This window comes from Arvicanthis niloticus, chromosome 3 (assembly GCF_011762505.2).
Source record: "Arvicanthis niloticus isolate mArvNil1 chromosome 3, mArvNil1.pat.X, whole genome shotgun sequence".
In the NCBI taxonomy this organism is placed as follows: Eukaryota; Metazoa; Chordata; class Mammalia; order Rodentia; family Muridae; genus Arvicanthis; species Arvicanthis niloticus.
Genome location: NC_047660.1, coordinates 128,860,828 through 128,883,040, shown reverse-complemented (window position 1 = coordinate 128,883,040; position 22,213 = coordinate 128,860,828). Strand labels below are relative to the sequence as shown.

Here is a 22,213-nt window from a genome sequence, read left to right as displayed (position 1 = left end):
CATTCTCTGGCTCCTTCTGTCTTCACATGCAACCTGTCTCTGTAAAACTACTCCCATCCCCACTGTTCTCGTAAGTCACCTCTCCTTCCTGTGCTATTATCATTTGAATTGGACATATCCTATCTCTTATTCTGTCAAATCTTTCTCTGATTCATCACTTTGTCTTCCCCTCAATTAGACATCACTTTCAAACATGGCTGCTTCCTTCTACAAACTGATCTTGCCTATGTTGTTTGGGATTAAAGGTGCATACTAAGAGTGTGTCTGAATTCCAGCCAGGAGGATTCAAAATGTGTCATTTCTACTAAATCACACAGACCTAGAAGGTCTTTAGATGTGATCCTTTATCAGAGCAGCCATGCTGCTGGATTAAAATTCCTCTACAACCAAGGAAAGAACTCTAAGAAAAAAATGACATGTGAGTGGCAGAAATAATGAAGAATGAAGAAAATGAAAAGATACACTAGGAAGACACTTACAGTGAGATAGACTAGGAAGGCACTGACAGTGAGATAGACTAGGAAGCAGCAAGGACGATGGGAATTTCAGGATGGTTTGTTCAGACAGAGGCTGAATTTTCAGAGAAGTCCAAAGAAAAAATAATGGGTGAACAGTCTTCCAGCCTGGTACTCAGATCAGTGAGATGTTCTCAGGCAGAGAAGTGAAGCAAGCAGAGCAGAAGGCAGATAGAGGACTTCCTCGCCAGCCTTCTGCTCTTAACAAAGACATTTCTTTAGCATAAGGGAACAACCTGATGATTGAGCATTTTCTTCTGATTTTGTCAAGTTCCCAGTATCTGTACAAATTTCCTTGGGTCTGAAAATTTAGTAAGATAATGCAAATAAACCAAAAAAGTATATTTTATTATACTTAATTTTTTCAGAATGTAATATCTATACAATGTATTTTGATAATGTCCGTCTTCTAGTCCTCCCCACCAATTTCCCACAGTTACCCCTGAACCCATCTGTAGCAGGAGCAGGCAGGACCTCCTCTATGTAAATGCAGGGGGACACGCAGCCTCAAAAGCATCTCCTGCAGGAGGACCTACTTGAGGACTGCCTGAGAGACAGAGGATTGCTTGTGCAGACAATGCCAGCCAATCAGGAACTACTGTTTACAAAAGATGCTTTCTTGGGACCAATAGGGGTGTGGGTGGAGGGTATTAAAGGAGATTGCAGCAGTGTTCAAAGAGCTTGCTGTGGCATTTCTCACTTGCTTCCAAAGTCTGTACTGTTGACTCTTAGTCACTTCACCTCCAACCCCCAAGGGCAGGTAGGGTCAGGCAGCAAGTAGTCTAGGGCACAGGCAACACCAATCTTTATCCAATTTCATGTTTTCTTCTTGTTTTAAATAACACACTGAGTCTAATTAGTGCTAGATAAATGCAGAAGGGTACAGGGACACTGTACCCTTGCCACTGGAGTGTGAGCAATCTATTAGATGTCACATTCCCAAAGAAAAATTACTCTTCTTTCCCCCGGAAGACATCAACTACAATAGCTCCTTGACTGGGGATGGGAGCTTATGGCAGCTCCTCTCCCATCCATGCTGGAATTTTGTCTAACTCAATCTTGTGCAGATCCTGTGGAGGTAACCATAACAACTGTGAGTTCACACTTCAAGGTCAAGTGGTGATCCAGAAAGCATCAGGCAAGGCATCTTGTAGTACTTCCTCCTACACTAAAAATAGTTCCAGTCAGAAGTAGTTCTCATATGTTAGAGACTGATAAAATACAAACTACTGGCTTGTATAGTTCTTCAAGAAATGGTGTGATATTGGGCTAGGAGAGATATCTCAGTAGTTAAGAGCACTTGTTGCTCTTGCAGGGTCAATTCCCAGCACCTACACAGTCACTAACAACCATATGAAACTCCAGTGTCAGGGAATCAAATGCCATCTTCTGGCCTCTGTAGGTTCTACATACATAGTAAATGCACATGCAGGCAAACCACCCAGACACAATAAATAAATAAATAAATAAATAAATAAATATTCACTGGAGATTATTTTACATTTTTATACCAATGTGGGCAAGCTGACATCACAGCACCACTGACCTGCAACAACTCTTCTTTCACTGTTTTGTGGAGCATACTATAGCTTACAACGTACATCTGTATATTTTATATGCATTTTGTTATATTAATTTATTTATTTATGAGGGAGACATACACATGCCTAGTACACATGTGGAAGTCTGAGGACATTTGTGGGAGTTGATTTTCTTCTCCACTTTGTAAGTGAGTTACTCAGGTTGTCAGAATCAGCAGCAAGCACGTGTTTAATCACTCAGCATCCAGCTAACTCTTAAAATATTTAACGTTTTAACCTTTGTTTTTAATTTTGATTTTCTGTTCATTCTTAGTTACAGATGCACTTTCATGTGTTGATCTTGTAATATCCTTAAACTCACTAATTTTAAAAGCCTTTGTGTGTATTCTATCTGATTTTGTATGTGTGATTATATCAACTACAAAGAATGACAGTTCTTTACAAAAGAGAAGGAGAAGAGGAGGGGAAAGAAAGAGAAAGAAGAGGAAAAAGAAGAGGAGGAAGAAGAGAAGGGAGGAGGAAGTGAAGGAGGAAGAAGAGGAAGAAGAGACAAAGAAGAAGAAGAGGAGGAAGGAGGAGGAAAAATAAACAGGTTGCTGGACCCATCCAGTTAGGTCCAAGATTTACTCGGGACAGTAGGTAATTCTGGTCCAGGTCTCAGTGATGATTCACTTCATGAATACTCCCTCAGCACAACAGACATTTAACAGCGGGAGTGGAAATGGAGTAGAAGGTTTGGACCAGGGGAAGATCCTTAAGGCATTAGGTATGTACCCCCAAAAAGGACCATGGTACCCTAGTCTCATTTTCTTTATTTCTTTCCGTTCCCAGCCATTACGTCAATGGTTGTATTCACCAAGCTCTCCCACCATGAAAAGTACTGCCTCACCACTGCCTCAAAGCAGAAGGGCCAATCAACCATGCGCTAGAATATCCAAAGTTTCAGACTAAACTTTTCTCTGTGTAAGTCAACTTCTACAGAATTTTAATTAGTTACATAAAGCTAATGATGCCCATAGGTGAAAAACTGCAGGTATAGAAGTATGATATTTTGTTCTTCATCAGGAAGTGGTATCAGGGGTGAGGGATGTCATTTAAAGCACAAGGAGTAGGGAGGTGGTTCAGTAATAGAATGCTTCCATATCCCTGAAGGCTGGAGTTTAATCCTCAGCACTATGTACACAAACACACACACATATGCACACACACTAACATGCTTGTAGACACACACAGATACACACACACAGACAGACACGGAGACACACACAGATACAGAGAGACAGATAGACACACACAGAGATAGACAAACATATGTAGACACGCAGACAGACACACAAAGATACACAGACAGACACACATACACACATACAAATATGCATGTAGACACACACAGATACACACACGCAGACAGACACAGAGACACAAGAGATATAAAGAGAGATAGACACACTCACAGGCAAACACACAAATAGACAAACACACATGTAGACATGCAGACAGACACATAGAGATATCCAGAAAGACAGACACACAAACAGATACACAGACAGGCACACACATACACACACAAACAAAGAAATTTCTGGACATGTGTCCAGGCCAGCTGGACAATCAAGTGGGACCCTTAGACCCTGTAGAGAGGACTGAGATGTGCAAGAAAATAAGGAGGCACAGCAAGTCAAGAAGTCTGATCAAGCTGGCAAAATTTTTATTGTTCACACAGGTTATATACTCTGAAAACAGAATATGGGGAGGGGTAGGAAAGGAAAGAGGGTTTTGCAGGTGGAGGAAGCTAGCTGTAGCTGTGGGGTCTAACTATGTTATTCTCACAAAGCCTTTCTGTTACCAGGGGTTCTAAAAACATCTATCTAGCAGGATGTTGGCTAAATCTAGAGATCAGGAGGAAGGGTTACTAAGGTGGGTTGCTATGAGGCCTTGTTTGAAGTTCTGAGAACTGACAAGTGAATCATGGAAGGTAAGCAGAAAGAAGAATAGTAGGTAGGAGAGCCAAGGGTGAGTGTTTGCCAAGAGTAAGGCCTTGCCATGGCTTCCCACAATCATGGGGGCAATTACCCACATAGTCTTTTAAAGTAAATTAGGAAAATGTCTCACACATCCTTAAGACTATGCAGTTTCAGCCAGCTCAGGTGGGTCAAAGTAAAGACAAGCAATATTTTGTTTCCTCTGTTAAATCTCATTTGTCCCAAAACTATCTTGGGAGGTTTTAAATAACACACAAAAAGTATTAAGTTTATCTCTTATCAAAGAATGTGTTTTCAACTCAACTTACTTCTAGTGAGAAATGATCTGTGACTTAATTTTTTCCTCCCAATGTTTGGGATGTACGAGAATCCAAATGAATATGAAGTTCATGTTAAAGACCTACTTACTGTGCTTGAATATGACTCCCTTTCTATGATTCATAAGTGCATTTATGCACAGCATGTGTTCATCATGACCATAAGTCCTTTTAGCAGCTACTTTTAAATTCTTTTAAAATGAGAAGCCTGAAATAGCTTGTGTAGGCTGTATTTACTGGAACAAACTGAAATACAGGACTTCTCTGTAATTTCAAGCTTGCATAACTTATTCTTTCTCACAAACCCAAGGCCTAATGTATACTAGGTGAGTAATTGCTCCCCCAAATATACTCTTTAGTATGTAAGTATTTTTTTCCCACAATCATATATTGGATATTGATTGTCAAACAAAAAAAAGTTTATCAAAGGAAATAATACATGTTCACTTTTTTAAAGTTAGCAGAGTAATATTTTATATTTAAATGTTCATTCTCAAGCTTAAATATTATTAAAACAGGTATTTCATGAGAAAAAATTTAGTCTTTAATAAGTTTATGATGGCTAGAAGTAAAGATTTGTGATCATTATTTACATAGTCATAAGTCTATTTTAAGTTTATATATACTTGTGGGGGTTTTTAAGTATTAAATAAAAATAGATTTTTGTTGCTGTTGTTGTTGTTGTTGGAATACTCTCTCCACTCTCTCTCCCTACAAATTAACCAGTTACTAACTGGTACATATAAAATTCAAAACTGTTTTGTGTATTACATCCCAGATGATGCACACTTTCTTTGTTTTACTTGCACAGTCATGCCATGCATACTGCTTTCTATCTTGCTGAAAGACATGTCTTTAAGATCTTTTCAAATCTGCAATACAAACCTCCCTCATTCTTCCTTAATTACAAAATATGCAGCTGAATGTACAAGTTAGGAGGCTAGTCTCGTGTTACCACTCAGGTGGTCCTAACAGTTGCTAGCACTGCTGCAATCGACATGCACACATCAAGTCCTAGTTACCAAGTTGCTGGGTCAAAGTGTGCTCAGATTTGCCATCTTGACACACATTGCCAAATTGTCCTCCAAACGAATTGTCATGTATCACTCCCACTTGCCAGAGCTAAGAGCTGCAATAGCAAAGTTTCTTCTATCAACACTTCTCTCTACCTGTGGTAAGGAAAGATGCTCATCCCAAATACACATGCATGAACCTGCTTTGAGAATTCCTTCCCAGGGAGACATAAGCATTTACCTCCTCCTCATGGCCTGAGGACACACACAAACCAAAGTACAATTTCACCAAGCTCACCCTGGAGAGCCGACAAGTTTATTGTGATTAAATCCAGAGGCTGAATTAACAGTTAGAGCATGGATGACCCCAGGAACATCCCAGACAGTCTTCTCTAGACATGGACAATGGTTTCACCATAGATGCATAGATAGGGTCCCTTTCAGTTAATCTTCCTAAGCACTGTAGCACCTCTACCCCTTACACACACAACTGGGGCAAAGTTACAAAGCCTGAGGTAATGGCTGAAATCTGAGATGATGTCCCATGAACTTTCCCACACCCTCTTTCTCTGAGAAATGTTAACTCAACAAGCCTGCTCTTTTTTTTCCCAATGCTTTTTGAAATTAAAATGTAATTGCAAGAGGACCCCCACTTGCTACCACATGGTATGGGCAGGGCAAAAGACCCCCAGAGACCCTGATGCCACTAAGATGAGCAAATAAGTGAAGAGAGATGGAGGTGGAGCAGGACATGGAGGAAAGAAGCAGAACACTGTCTGTACCATGAAAAGAATCAGAACTAAAGATAAGAAGAGAGTGAGGAACAGTTGACTGTTCGTAGTTTGCACTGCCACCTGAGGCTGTGATGAGGTCCTGGCCCCTGCTACAGTTGAGGACCATGTCTGGGTCCATGGCCCTGCAGCAGTGGTCTATGTCAATGTCCATGGCCCATGTAGACATCCTGTTCTGAGCTGCCACCAGGAGCCATGCCAATGTTCAAGGGCTATGCAGAACTGGCCCTGCCCCTCAGTGGCTACAGCACCCAAAAGAATAGGGCCCACACCTTATCCAGGCAGCAAGCAGAGCTGGCCCTGGTAGCAGGAATGCAGGTGAGAGAGGGCATGAGAGACAGAGAACTGGCCTAGCCCCTCATTTGAGCAAAGCAGGAGAGTACACCTTGGTTGTGTGGGTGCCAGAGAACAGGAGGGCAGACCAACTCAGTTATGACCCAAGCACAGTCCTAGGACTTTGAGTTGGTCCATCCTAACATCTGCCCCATCTATGATCTGCTGGAGCTGTGAAAGGGCCAGTCCTGCAGATCCAAAGCTGCAGGATCTCCATTATACATGGCAACAGATATCCTAGAGAAGTCCCGGTGAGGATCCAGTATTGATAGCGCAGCAGAAGCCAGAGGCCTTAAACCAGACCAATGACTTGCTACCAGGAACATTTCCAGGAAAAGCTGTTTGGGCAAAAGGGTATACTGTAGGACATACCATGATACACTATAGCTTCCATGGAGAGGTGATTTTTTTTTTCCTTCTCTTGTTTTCTTTTTATTGATTCTTATTTTTGGTTTTCTTTTGGGAAGGAACATTGCAAGGGTGGAAGGTGGATATGGAGTGATGGGAAGATGAATGGGCCTGGGAGTATGCTGTTGAAGACCCCCAAACTCGGGAGACCCTTACTCAAGTCTTGGGAAGTCGCAGCCACCCACAAACTCCAAGACACATACCTGGATGCAATCAGCAGAGGTTTATTAGGGAAGAAAGCTGGCAGCCAGAGGTCAAACTCCACACTCTCGAAGGAGTAGAGTTTGACAAAGCCAGTCAGTCTGAGGAGGGTTTTTAAAGGGGAAAACCACAAACCAGGGGAGTGGGAAGGGGGGGGGGGGTGAGGGGTTGTCAAGGATACATAACATAAAAATAGTGGAACATTTCAGAGGAACCCACCCCAAATGATTTAGAGTCATGTGAAAATCACTCTGCACACTCATTCTTCTCAAGAATGTAGTTTTACCATGTCACTGTGCCCTACCCTGTCATTACCAACTATTTCAGGTTAACTATTTCTCACTTGCTCCGGCCATAGCCCCACCTAGATGACTTGCATCTTTTTGTGGTCAGCAATGTGTCTTCCTGCTTTGGGCCTTCCCCACCCACAGGTGGATTCTTTTCCCTGAAGCTTGAGGGCCTGAAATCTTACATTCAGTTCTGCCTTCTGAAACTTGCATTCTTTTGCTCAGGTCTAGGGCAAAGAAAAAGCCTGTATATCTTTCATAAAATGGTCTTTATAATTTTTCACTCTACACTGTGAAGTTCACAAAAAAAAATCAATAAAAAGGTGGGGTTTTTTTATATAATTACATTGTTTCCCCCTTTCCCTTTCCTTCCCAGAGAACCCCTCCCATTTCTCTCTCTTTGCTCCCTCACAAATGCATAGCCTCTTTTTCTTTAATTGCTATTGTTAACGTATATGTATATTTACTTGTATGAATATGATTCAGGGCTGACCAGTTGATGTTAGATAGCCAATGAGGAGGCTCAGTCCTGAAGGAAACTTTCTCCTGTTCTCAGCAGTCATTAGTCACCTTTAGTTCTTTGTCTAGGGATAGGACCCAGCAAGGTTTCTTCCTTCCATGTTAGCATGAATATTAGCTTTGTTTGGATCTTGTTTAGGTGTAGCTGCCTGTGGTCACAGATAATTGGGTTCACCTGAAAGGGGGGCTGGGAATAAAAGGGGAACAGAGGGCAAGAAAAGCTGGAGCCAAGACATCCTATTCTGATCAAGGCTTGAAGTTTCAATGTTCAGCTCTCAATTTAAAGGGAAAGCTCCACCCCCTTCTTGATTCAGCTGGAGATGGGTGGGGTAACCCATCCTTGGTCACTGCTAGAGATATTCACAGCTGAGATATCTCAAGGCAAGCTCAGTGGGCAGTCTACTCTTCTCAGTTCCTATAGCAGGCTGTACATGCAGCCAAGGTAGATAACACTACCTGGGTCCTATTATTTGATCTACTGAGGTAAACAAGGTCTTTCAGGCATGGGAGAAGGGCACATTTAGGTATCTATATTTTTTTTGTTGTTGTTGTTGTTTTGTTTTATTTTAAGACAGAGTCTTGCTATGTAGTTAAATGGCCTGGAACTTACTATGTAGACTATACTGGCCCTGAACTCAGAGATCTACCTGCATCTGCCTCCTGAGTGCTGGGATTAAAGGGATGTGCTACCATGCTTGGCTGCAACCATATTGTTAAAGTATTATGAATGAAGTCCCCCAATCATTTCTAGGAAATACAATCTCTGAAGACCCCTCTCTCTGGGGAGACCCTCACTCAAGTCTTGGGAAGCCATGGCCACCCAAAAAATCACAAGATACCGAATCTGGATGCAAACAGCAGAGGTCTTATTTGGGAGAGTTAGCTGGCTAACGGTCAATTCCGTTTGCTCACGCAGGAGCTGAATTGACAAAGACTGGCTGACTGAGGGGCTTTTTAAAAGGGGAAAACCACAAGCCAGGGGAGTGAGGAGGGGGTGAGGGGTTGCTAAAGAAACATAACATAAAACTAGCGGAAAATTCCAGAGGAACCCAACCTAAGTGAGTTAGGGTCATGTGGAAAACACTCAGTATACTCATTCTTCTCAAAAATGTGGTCTTGCCATGTCACTGTGGCCTTGCCCTGTCACTTGCTCAACTATTTCTCAGTTGCTCCGGACATGGCCCTGACCTGTCATCATGGTCACTAGTTTCTCAGAACCACCTAGATGACTTGAATTCCTCTCTTCCCTTTGTGGTTAGCCAGTTCCTAAAACCGGCCAGTCTACATTTTTAGCTTGCTTCAGAGAAGATTTTCCATGCCCTTTAAAATGAGGCCTAAAGAAAAGCCTATATACATTTTATAAAATGATTTTTATAATTTTTCACTCTACATCTCATATCAGATTTCCTGCCACTATGGCCCTTACAATCTTTCTCCCTCTCTTTCTCAATGCTACCTGGCCTCAGTTGCAGGAATTTTGTTGTAAACATATTTACTGGGGATTAGCACCCAAGAGTCAGTGGTTCTCTGTATTTTGAAGATTTGTGGTTTTCTATAAGTGGTCTCTGTCTCCTGTAAAGAGAAGCTTCTCTGATGATGAGTGAAAGTTATTCTTGTCAGAGGTCATCAGGATTGGTATTTAGAATCAGGAATTATGCCTCTTTAGTAAAGTGGTAGTATAATGTGGTTTTCTAAGGTCCATGACCTCTCAACTCATGGCAAGTTAGAAGTTTCACTACCAGGCATGATTCCCTACCTGTCGAGAGCTAGGTCGAGACAAGGTTTTAGCATCCCCGTGGGGGGAGGAGCAGCAGGTCCTTCTCCACCCAGGGATCTTATACTGGACTGACCATGAGATTATCAGCTCTGTGAGAGGGAAGAGAGTACGCCTGAGATGGAGGGTTTGACATTCAATTACTCTTTAATGATGCACAGCAAACAATATGTTATCACCAATGCTAAAGCTATTGCTACAACAAAGTATTGCCACATTTCTTGTTCATTCCATGTATCGTCTCTATCAAACACAAATAATAAGTTGCTAATTATCAAAGGAATAAATATGGCAATAAGTACATCATTCATTCATGGTTATACGATCTGAGTCCTTATGATGGTTTCTGGTTACAGGTCCAGAGTCCAGGAAGGTCGGGCTGAGGCTTCCAGCTAATTGAATTGCTAATTTGACTTCATAGGGAGCTTGACCTTGAAGTTGGCTTGACCTTGACAACGAAGGTGGAGGCATAGTCCATGTAGTCTGTCTCTCAGTTGTCTTAGAATCTCAATAAGGAGGCGTGGTGGGGGGGGGGGGATCCTGTCAGGCATTCAAGGTTGCCAGTGTGATGTTGTGCTCCAGCAGGCTGAGTTCCTCTTTTTATGCCTGATTTGGCGTCACTGCTGATGTGCACAGCTGATAGCCATTCATGTCTGGTTATTGCTGGCTCTGACTCCATTACAGCTGGCTATCACACTTATTCAAAACAACTTGTTTTTGTGCACAAATATTTTGATTCATAAGGTTTCAAAACAACTTCTGGCTATCACAGCACCTCAAAACAACTTCACTTCAAACTTGTTTTCTTTCCTATTATAATATGGAGTCGGTACATTGATGTCTAACATCGGTCCTGTTAAGGGCCTGCGCCTTACACTACCGTATGCTCCACCCCACCCCTGTTGACAGTTGGTTACCACCAAAATTTAGGGATATCTTCCCATCTTCTAGTACTATGAAAGCTAGTCTTCAAGGAAGAAGACTGTGCATCAGAACCAGCTCAGATCTTCCCAGTCCTATGTGGTGTCTTTCTTCAGCAGTAACGCTTGCTCTTGATAGCTGCTCACAACCAGACTCTGCTGACCTAATGAAGATGGCAACTCTTTGCTCAGAGAACAAAGATGTTCTACAACATTCACCATTGTTGTGGGAGGTACTGAAAAAAGCCACACGTCTGTCCAGCTAGTTCCTAGCCTGAGCAGCATGTTGCCACTCTAAGTTCCTGCACTAATGGCAACACCGACTGGCCAGGAGCGCAGGCCGGGGACCCAGGAGACATTGGTGTGGCTGTTGCCTCCGGTCAGCTCGGTGGCCTCCAGCCCCCAAAACCCAGGGAATATCCGCCACTCCCATGTGGTGGATATAACAATTCCAGTACCTGGTAGAAATAAGATTCTTAATGCTTAAAGATTAACCAAATAGATTTATATATTAATAAATACTCAACACACAAGATGCCCACACAATTAGAGTTGTTATCCCAATATCTAACCTTTTGACATGAATAATTACTCGAGGCTGCTAGAGACACGTACATCTGCTGCCATCTCCCCTCCTCCTTTCTCTTCTTCCTCTCTCTTCTCTCCTCCCAACCCCTAGCTCCACCTCCCTCTTCCCTGTCCAATGACAGAGCTCCACTGCAAATACCTTGGGCAGGAAATTCCTGCCACACACCATCTTTCTGTAGAATTCTCCTTTACTTAGCAGTAAACCAGGATATTCACTGGGTTCTGGTAACAGTTCTTGAAGGCACTTGTCATATTGCAAGAGTTAGTTTATTATATATGTATATATTCAGCATATTTGTTAAAGGATATCTACCATATACAATTTTCCTGTTATCTACCATGTGTAATTTTCCTTAGAGTTTGTTGATAACAATAAAATTTTACAACCCTCCTGTATTTCATTTTGTCCTTAGGACATCTATAGTTCCTGTATCTGGATGTTAATATTAATTAATACTTGTTTTTTTAAAGTAGGACTCTTGCTTTAAGCTATCAAAACACATTAAGAACATTGTCTCATTAATCATAAAACATCCCTTTAAGGAAGGCATTTTCAGCTGTATTTCAAAGTAATACAGAGTCTGAGCCAGAGTGTTAAGGATGGTCCTTAAGGGTTTCCATGAATTAATGGGTTTTTGTTTGCCAGCTCTCTGATTTGAGTTGAGCAAAGTTCACAACAGAGGGTCTCTAAGTTGTCTTCATTAAGAGAAGTCTTGATACATTTATAAAACTCTAACAAGCAAAATGGGGCAGAGGTCTCCAGATGAGACAAGAGAGGTTGTAAACTCTTAGTCTCAAAGGATTTTACCTTCTTCCATTAAACAATTACAAGAAGAATCGAAGTTAGGCCACAGATAAGGAGAAAACCACACTGTGAATTAAAATTTATTAATCTTAAGACTCAGAGGTGGTTTAAATGAGACAACTAACCTGTGAAACTTTATGAGACACCCTCAAGGCTTAATCACACTGGAATGGAGGGGGAGTAAACTGAAAGCTATGCTGGAATTAATAGATACTAGTGTGAACATAGGCAATTCAGATGGACCTCCCAGTTTCCATTCCCAAATGATGTCTGATGTCTGACACCACTGCCAAGTGTCACAGCCCATGTGGCACCACCACTGTGAACTCCAGTGCAGATGCTTGAAATTCTGACCCAACATAAGGAAGGGTATCTGCACAAACGTACAAGTAGCAAAGAGAGACACAAGAACAGCTCTGTGGACTTCTCTCCAGACTTATTATGAGGCCAGCTACAGATATGCAGTGGCTCCCAACCACACCTCATTCTATCCTTCTCTCACAAAAGCTTAGGTTAGATGAATATACAGAGGGTGAGAATGGATCTCATGCAGACACGACCCAAGGACCCTCTTTCTGTAGTTCTGAGGCCTTAGCAGCAGGTACCATTGCTTCCTCTTGTTATAATTTAAAACAGAGTGCTATGGCTTCAGAGGGAGAAGTCAGTATAGGGACTAGAGAAAAAAATACAAAATTCCATTGTCACTTCAGACAAGAGTGACTTATGAACAAGTAACAGAGATCAAACAACCACACATAGACTTTCCAAAAAATATGCTAGGGTAGACTTTATTTTCCACTTCAAATACAAAAATAGAAGGAATTCAGGAAAATAATGTGCAAACAAGCTTACAAATCTTTAGCTACAAAAGCTTATTTGCTTTCTGTAGCAACAAAATTAAGTGTGCTTGTCTTCCATGCTAAAAGCAGAATTTTTGGCTATATGCACCACGTCCATGTTAATTCCAGTGTGTCAAAAGGCTTCTCATTGTTCTTACTATTTCAAGTTGTCCAAAAATATGAACACTCAAACAGGTGTACTAAAAACTGTAGCGTGCTTAACACAAAAGCTTCTCATGGTGGCATACAGTTAGTATCCCTGACATTGAAGAGACACAGTCAAGGTAGAGTCACACACACATGCACACACCAAGATGCCGTCAGACAAGGCCAGACTTTAAGGGTTCTGTTTCTGGTAAGACTTGTCATTAGAAAATGAGACAAATTGCCAGTACTGATGCACATAAATTTTCTTTATCTTCCTGTGTTCTAGTTGTGGGATGTCGCCTAGTGGGTTGTCTGCTATGCTCTTGAGAAAATAAAAATCAGCTAAGCCTGTTCCACAGACCCACCCTGCCTCCACCTTATCCACACTCATGGGATATTCTGATTTGTTGTCAGACTCTAAACTGTTATTCTCTCCAACCCTTGGGTAGTTTAGTATTAATCACAAAAACCTTATTCTGTTAAGTCCCTTTATACCCTTTACAGTTTTACTAGACCCCAGAGATATTTGCACTAATCTGAATTTGAAGGTTTTCTTCTAAAATTTAATTCGTTTGATCACTTTACATGCCATTGGTACTGCTAAAAATACAAGGGACCTTTTTAGTTATCCTTTTTAATCCAGTGGTTTGGGAGACTATCAGTGTAGAAACCTTTGAATTCTCTAAGATGGGAGCTTTTCAAAGAATCACACAATGAAATCATTTTAGATCTAACAGAGTTTGCCTCGTCATCTGTGATGGGTCTCTTGTACTATAGGATGAATTTATTCCATATGATAGTTTCCTAAATATGTCATCCTTTCTGGATAAAATAATGGAAGCATATGGTCAAAACTTGAAAAGGCACACAATCCTGAACAGTGAGCAATAAATCTCTACTTCCTGCTATCCAGTTATCATCCCCTGAAGGAAACCAGTTATAAGTTCTTCTGATTTTTCCAGAGACATACAGTGCATACTTTGATATCTCTTTAGTCAAAGCTTAAACATGATAATGTCCAAGAGGTCATGAATTGATCACATTTTCTAATTATCATAAAGTAGTAGCAAGTTAAAACCAAAACAAAAAACAAGGTCTTAAGTCATTAAGCTGACTGTGTAATGGAAAATGACCTTAAACTTCTGATACTCCTCCCTCTACATAGGTTTACAGTGGTGGGATTGAAAGTATTTGTTATTATTCTTGATTATGCAGTGCTCGGAGTGGAACTTATGGTCTTTTACCTGAGACTAGCATTCTACCAAGTGAGTTACATCTAGGCAAGTTAATTAATGTATTCCTAAATTTTTCCATTTATTTAATGGAAATAATGGGGCCTTCCAGGTGGGATTGTTAGAATTACATGAGATAATACACCAACAATCCAGGCCTACCCTATGTAATATACAATATTTTTGTAAGGACTTTCATTTCAAATTCAGAAGCTTTATCTTCGTATATATTGTTACAGTTTAAATGAAAAATGTTTCGGTAAACTCACATATATAAACACTTGGTCCCCACATGATAAAGCTATTTGGGAAGGTTTAAAGAGGTAGAGCCGTGCTGAAGGAAGTCTGTCATTAGAGGTGGACTTTAAGAGTTTATAGTCTTACTACATGTTCAGGTCATTTTCTCTACTTCATGTTTACAACTGAATCTATGTTATTTCAGCTTCCTGTAGAAAAAAAAATCTGTATGTACTGTGTGGAAGCATCACCTCTTAATAAAATGCCTATGGCCAGTGAGCTGAGGCAGGACTAGAAGGTGGGACATCCAGGAAAGAGAAATTAGATTCTGGGAAATAGTCAGGTATTGGAGATTCTTCACGCATGACAATATTTAGAATAGAATAAAGGGGATACCTCCGTTGTACACTAACAGGAATAAGCCAAAGCTTTTGGTCTAGGCAATTATTCATGAATAATTCAGTCTCAGAGTTATTATTTTGGGGAACTTAGGTGCAGGTGGAAAATTAGGGGTTACAAATGTCACAATAGGCATGTAATCCAAATTTAGCTAAAAATATAAGCCTAGAGCCTGAAGACATACGTCCAGGTGGAGGAAAATTTCCTAGCCAAAGAGTGAGAAATTTCAGAGAGGCCAAGTATGGAAGTCCAGGCCTCTTGCCCTACCCTCAACCCCAGTACTGAAGCATGACCAGCATTATAGGACAAACAGAGCTGCTCAAAGCATAAAGAAAGCATATTTGACAGAGATAGAGCCTCTTCTATAGATAAAACAAAAGATTCTAGAGGTACCAAATAACAGATATTTGGGTAAACTACTAAAAACGATAAGAAACAAAAGTTAAAATTACAGTTAAATGGAATTGAGATTGAAGAATTAGTGGGCACAGGAGTGAATGATACACCTAGCTTTCTTAAGACGAACCAATATCAATTCAAACAAATCAGTAGCCTTCCTCTACTCAAAGGATAAACAGGCTGAGAAAGAAATTAGGGAAACAATGCCCTCCCCAATAGTCACAAATAATTTAAATTCCTTTGGTGTGAATATAACCAAGCAAGTGAAAAATCTGTGTGACAAGAACTTCAAGTCTCTGATAAAAGAAACCGAAAAAGGTCGCATAAGATGGAAAGATCTCCCATGCTCATGGATTGGGATTAATATAGTAAAAATGGCCACCTTGCTGTAATCAATCTACAGATTCAATGCAATCCCCATCAAAATTCCAACTCAATTCCTCATGGAATTAGAAAGAGCAAATTGCAAATTCATTTGTATTAACAAAAAACAAGGATAGCGAAAACTATTCTCAACAACAAAAGAACTTCTGTGGGAATCATCATCCCTGACCTAAAGCTGACAAGAGCAATAGTGAAAAAAAAAAAAAACCCTGCATGGTATTGGTACAGAGACAGGCAGGAAGATCAATAAAATAGAATTGAAGACCCAGAAATGAACCCACATCTATGGTCACTTGATCTTTGACAAAGGAGCTAAAACCGTCCAGTGGGAAAAAAGGACAGCATTTTCAACAAATGGTGCTGGTTCAACTAGAGGTCAACATGTAGAAGAATGCAAATTGATGCATTCTTATCTCCTTGTACAAAGCTCAAGTCCAAATGGATAAAAGAACCTTCACATAAAACCAGATACACTGAAATTAACAGAAGAGAAGGTTGGGAAAATGATGCTTTATTTCAGCAGGTAGCAATTTTAAGAAAGCAACAACCCCAAAAGGCAGGATGGATGGGTTTTTGTTATTCAATGGATTTGTCATTATTAAAAGGAGGTTGTTTGCAAGTTATTAATAGTCTTGATCAGGGAGAAAGGAAAAAATTAAGAAATTAGACTCAGAGATTTCTCTCTTTCTTTTTCTTAATAATAAAGGTAAAATATAGAAAAATATAGGCATAGTAGGAATAAAGTGTAGATTATTAAGTTTACTCTTAAAATATTAGGGCTACTACTAGCCAAAAATCTTACACTGGTGTAGATCTTTGTATATTAATATAGATTAAAGTTATATTTTATTACAACATACTATGTTTGTATATACATTTCAATTCTTTTTAAGGGTTTATATAACTATTTAATTATTTAAAATGCAATGTTTTGAAAGTTGCTTTTACAAACTGTTTAGGATAATTAAAAAAACACAAATTAATAGTCAAATAATCAAACTCATAGTCCTGTTAGATTCTGGTTTAGTTAATTACAGAAATATGTCTCCAAGGCTGATCAGATAATAAATAGCTAGAAACAATGTTTGCCTATTGAGATATACTAGGTGGATAGATAGTCTTCATAAACCTCAGAGATCTACCGAATATGGCATTTAAAGATGTTTTGTAGCCGGGCGGTGGTGGCGCACGCCTTTAATCCTAGCACTTAGGAGGCAGAGGCAGGTGGATTTCTGAGTTCGAGGCCAGCCTGGTCTACAGAGTGAGTTCCAGGACAGCCAGGACTACACAGAGAAACCCTGTCTCAAAACAAATCAAAACAAAACAAAAAAAAAAGATATTTTGTAAATAAACGACTTTTTTTTTTTTTTTGACAGTGAGACATGTTAGCTTCTGTCACTATCCCCATTCTACTTCAAAGAAGATGATGAGCATCAAAGAACCTTTGTTTGGACTTTGCTTCAAATGTGGCAAGCTATCCACTGAGCAAGAAATCGCCCTTGCTTCAACTGCTGACAATATGCCGTCCAAGCTGTGGACAAGCAAAAAGGAGAAAAGTTAACTACTGAGCTTTGCCAAGATAACTGGGCCAGAAGGCTAAAGATGATGCTCCAACAACACAGAGGAATTTGGGGGGAATGTCCAGGGTGCCTGCTTTCTCATTCATTTCTATAGTTTTGGAAGCTGCTTACCTACACTTCCTGCATACTCAGGTAATATGTATTCCTTCGAAAGTCTCTGATGGGGTTTAAGACTAGGTAGTCATTGTCTCACATACAAGTTGTTAGGATTTAAGACAATGTTTTTAATCCTAAGATGTTTTAGGTTGGTAATGCGAGTTATGATAGAAATTGGTTTAGGTACAGAACTCCGAACTCACTCAGATAGATAGTAGAGCTTGCTCCAAGGTTGCCAAATGCATATGGACTGGACATTATAAGTGGAATCTTAGTTTCATAGCTTCCATAATTGTTATTATTGTATATGTTTTATTCTTGTAAGAGAAAGAGTCTTTTATTGAACTAAAAGGGGAAATGTAGATAGAATCTTTATGACAGGTGGAAGCATCACCTGTCAATGAAAAGCTTATGGTCAATGAACTGAGGCAGATTCTGGGAACTAGTCAGGCACTGGAGCTTCACCCTGAATGTTGTTGTGGACAGATGCATGAACCTGAGGAGAGGTAACTAGCCATGTGGCAAGAGTAAGATTAAAATAAATGGGATAATTGAGTTATAAGCTAACAGGAATGAGTCACAGTTTTTGGCCTAGGCAATTATTCATAAATAATTCAATCTCAGAGTTGCAGGGAACATAGACATGGGTGAAAAAGCCCACAGTTACAGCTTTCTAAGCCTGTTGCCTGCTGCCACATCTCCCTGCCATTATGGAATCCCTCTCTGCACCATTAGTCCAAATAAACTCTTCTTTCTTCCATGCTCATATTATTTTATCACAATCCAGAGAAGTAAATAATACATAAATAAAGGTGCCTGTAAAATCTATATAATAAATAGGTGCTCTTTACTCCCCACAACTTTGATTAAGCTAACTGCTTTCTTCTTTATTCAGCTTTAAAACACACCATTAATAATACTATTTATCTTCCTAAAGACAAAATACTCACAACCTAAAAGACAAAATGCCTCCTTAAAATACGTTACTTTCAAAGATTTTATCCAGGTAATATTTGTGGTGGTTTGAATGATCAGTGTCCCCCCACAGTCTTGGGCTTTAGAATACTTGGTCCACAGTTGGTGGCACTGGCTGGGTAGGTTTAGGAGGTATGACCTTGCTGAAGGAAGTACTTCCCTTGAGGTAGACATAGCAAGTTTAAAGCAACATTTCTAGTTCTCTCTTTCTGCTTCCTGGCTCAGAATGTTAGCTCTCATTTTGCTACCATGTCTTCTGCCTTACAGACATATATCCCTCTGAAACCATAAGCCCAATTAAACTCGTTCTTCTATAAGTTGCCTTGGTCATGGTATTTTCACATAGCAACAGAAAAGAGATACAACTTTTATTGAGAAAGTAAGAGGAGAGGGAACTTAACACATCAGAAACTTTACTGATGTAAATAATATATGTCAGGCAACACAATGGAAATACTGCTAAAAATAGAGTTACTTAGAGCTGATTAATTCCTAGTGAGTTTTTTGGTAGGTATCATTAACTCATTCAAATGTAAGGTTTTACCTACACTTGAAAGTAAATCCAACTAAATAGTTTAAATCATTAATTTCCAGGGCCACATGTCTCAGGATACTGACTTTAAGAAAACCTAAAACTCTGCAGTATCACTGCTTCTTTCTTTCCGCTGGTACATGATGCTGTTTCTTTCCTGGAACATTTCCCCTAAGAGTAGTTTGTTTCGGGAGGTATTGGAGAAAGCAGCTGCACTGTCTGGCTAGCTCCTGGCCTCCACCATGTTCCCGCTCTAAGTTCCCACACTAACAGTGTCAGAGGTGCCCGCCTGGGAGTGCCAGCTGTGGCTCCACAAGTGGTTGCTGTCTCTTCCAGTCAGCTCTGTGGAGTCTATGGCTCTAAGAATGGCTTTTGGACCAACTCTGCCACCCTCATAGTGCTCAGCTCAACCCCAGACAATATCTGCCATGCTCGAGGTACCCGGTAGAATGAAGACTCTTAATGCTTAAAGATTATCCAATGGATTTATGTATTAGCAAATGCTCAATACACAAGATGCCCACACAATTAGGATTGTAAACCCAGTTTTCTAACCTTGATATGAATAACTGCTAGAGACATGGGGGTAACATCTCCTGACATCTTTTCTTTCCTCCTTCTTCACTTCCTTCTCCTTTCTCCTTTCTTCCTCCTCCCAACCCCTAGCTCCACCTACATCTTCTACTGCCCATTCACAAAGCTCCGATGCAAATACAATGGGCAAGAAAGGTTCCTGCAACAGTAGTTATAAGCTTCCTGAACTATATCTGACAAAGCACAGAGGATCTTGAAGTAGGTCTTGTGGATTAGTGAGGAATCTTCTCGTCCAAAACTTGAGCAATTGTCTCTTTAATTTCTTTCTCCATAATTGGTTCCTATGCTTAACCCTGAGTCAGTCCCATTAAGGGTGGAATGCAATGTTGCTCACTACATCAAAATAATCAAAGCCATTCCCTGGAAGTAGACAATTCACCCTGATCTCACTGAAGAATATTTATGAGGAGTAGGAAAGGTGTTGATAGTAAGAAGGGGTTTCTCAAATGTCAGCTAGAGCCCTTGCACACAGCTTTCTTTCTGAACACAGCTTCTTATATGCTGTGTTCTTGTGCTGGACCCATGTGCAAGGCTTCAGTCTAGCTTCCCTTGGAATCTGATACCCACCTAACCAAGACATGGAGAGTTCTCATACCTCTAACTATAAAACCCCAGCTCCACCTTTCCATGACCAATTATTTCTGTGGCTAGTGAAACATCCCAAACATCCTCTTATTGGCTTGGTCTGACCTGTTGACAGACTCCCAGAGGTGGTCTTTAAAGGCAGTAACTAGGCAAATGGGTCATCTACAAACCTATCCACTAAGCACATTTGTTCAGGAGAGAAACAGCTCCATTTAGGAGATGCCAGAAAGACACAAAGCTTTAGGACAGTCCCAGGTATAAAAATGGTAGGAAGAAAATGGCAGCAAAATTAAAGACTTTTAAAAAAGTCATCATGATTAAAAATTAGACTCTGGATGAATAATAAGATTTGTGTTTTAATCACTTTTTTAACCTTATAATCTCTGAAATTCATTTTATGGACCACTAAAAGACCTCTTTGGAGAGAAACATTATAGAAGAAAGCAAAGCTTTTATCATAAGCCTAGATACCTAAAAACGATATTAAGCTTCTTCTAACCCAAGTGGTAAAGTGTCAAAGCATATATTATCACTTCTCAAAATCTTTCAAGAACTGAAAGGAAGCCTAAAGCAGGAGGAGGATTGTGAATTTCAGGTCATTCTTAGCCACATTCCAACCCTGGGCTTCATGAGACACTTGAAGCAACAACAACAACAAAGCAAACATTGACAGGACTGACAGAGTACCACAGAAGAATTCTACTTCACATAATCCATTTTTTTTCTGATTTTTAACAGAATATAGGGAACCCCTCCACTCTCTAGCCTGTTGGGGTACTTACTGGAGAGAAGTTTTCAATTCTCAACAGTTGTTTTTCCATTAGGAAAAAAAATGTTGCGTGGCTTTTGGAGAAGTCCAACCAAACCTCTGCAGAAAGCTGGAGAGGCAGGTCTTTCCCTTCCTGCTCTTATGATGCATGCAGGTATCCAGCCCTCTGACTGGATACCATTTAAATGAGACATATATAAGGAGAGGATTCACCCTATCTCTATAACCCTGGGAGTAGATGGATTGAGGGTATCAGATTTTTTTTCTGAGTCACAGAAAGTATACTGATTGTTTTCTGGATGGTCTCAATACTTAAATACTTAATACTACACAACTATTTTTTTAGATAAATTATTTTTAATATAAAAATTTTAAAACAACAAAAAAAATACAGAAGGCTGGGAAAGTAGCCCTGTGTAGCATGCAGAGTGCTCTGGGTTCCACCCCAAGCAGTGCCAGAATACAAAAGAAATTCCGGAGATGGCCAAAGTTAGAGATGATTGATGCTTAAAAGAAAGAAAACGTTAAAGGCATTGGTGGAGAAGGAGGCTGTTTGAATCCACAGTTAATGCATCAGCTTCACGTGGCCTTCCCATTTCTCCATAGCTTTGATTTGTGGAAATGGTTATGTGATTGCATCCCTGTCCCTGTCACATGTGTATCTGTCCCAGCATGCAGACAACAAACACAAGGAAACAACTGCATGAACTCAAAGCTGGAGACTTTGATAAGAGTTTCTTTGCACTTCATACAAAGATTTTCAACTTGGTGTTTTTCTAAGACAACTGAAACTTTCTCACCAAGCTTACACAGGTGGATGTGAATACACTAAAGTGTCTCATTGTCTTAAATGTGTCTAGAGCAGAAAGACTGAGTAATTGTGAATGCTTAACAATAAAAATCTATTGGGCAATAGGATCTTACAGTTGACAGATTATTGATCTTTTTCTAAAAAATTTTAATAACATCTATACCATCTGTTTATAAAACAGATGAGAGATGTGAAAAACTTTCCCTTGGGAAATATCCCTGCAGCCAACCAGAGAGAAGTCTAGACATTTTTGAAGAGGCTTTGGTACAAGGAGCCAGCTCTTCACAGCCATTAGTTGGGCAAACAAAGACAGTTTCCTCTGGTCCCTATTTTAGTTTACTCTTTGAACTCTCAACAGTTTATTGTTATTGTTATTACTTTTAGTTTGGCACAGATTCTTTCAAAAATTATCTTGGTTCCCATTTTTGAAGTCTTGTTCTTGGGGGGAAAAAAAGTTTTGTTGACTATAGTTTTTAACATGTTCCACCTCTGTGCTATCATTTATTGAAGGATGCAGCCTAGAGAGATCATTAGTTCTGACCCCAACTGCAACCTGGATATGAGAGCACAGCAGCAGGACATGAAGATATAAGGTAGGTGCAACACTGTATCTCAGCATAAACAGGGCTAGTGCAAGCCA

The 22,213-nt window shown here is 40.1% G+C and overlaps 1 protein-coding gene across 2 annotated transcripts in view; it reads left to right on the top strand.

Moving 5' to 3' along the window:
* Positions 1-22,055: 22,055 nt before the first annotated feature.
* Positions 22,056-22,213, top strand: part of Slc39a10 (solute carrier family 39 member 10) — a 119,015-nt gene continuing 118,857 nt past the window's right edge. For both annotated transcript variants that reach the window (XM_034497790.2, XM_076931915.1), the window contains exon 1: positions 22,056-22,166. The gene's annotated coding sequence lies outside the window, so the exon portion shown is untranslated. The remainder of the gene's footprint in view (positions 22,167-22,213) is intronic.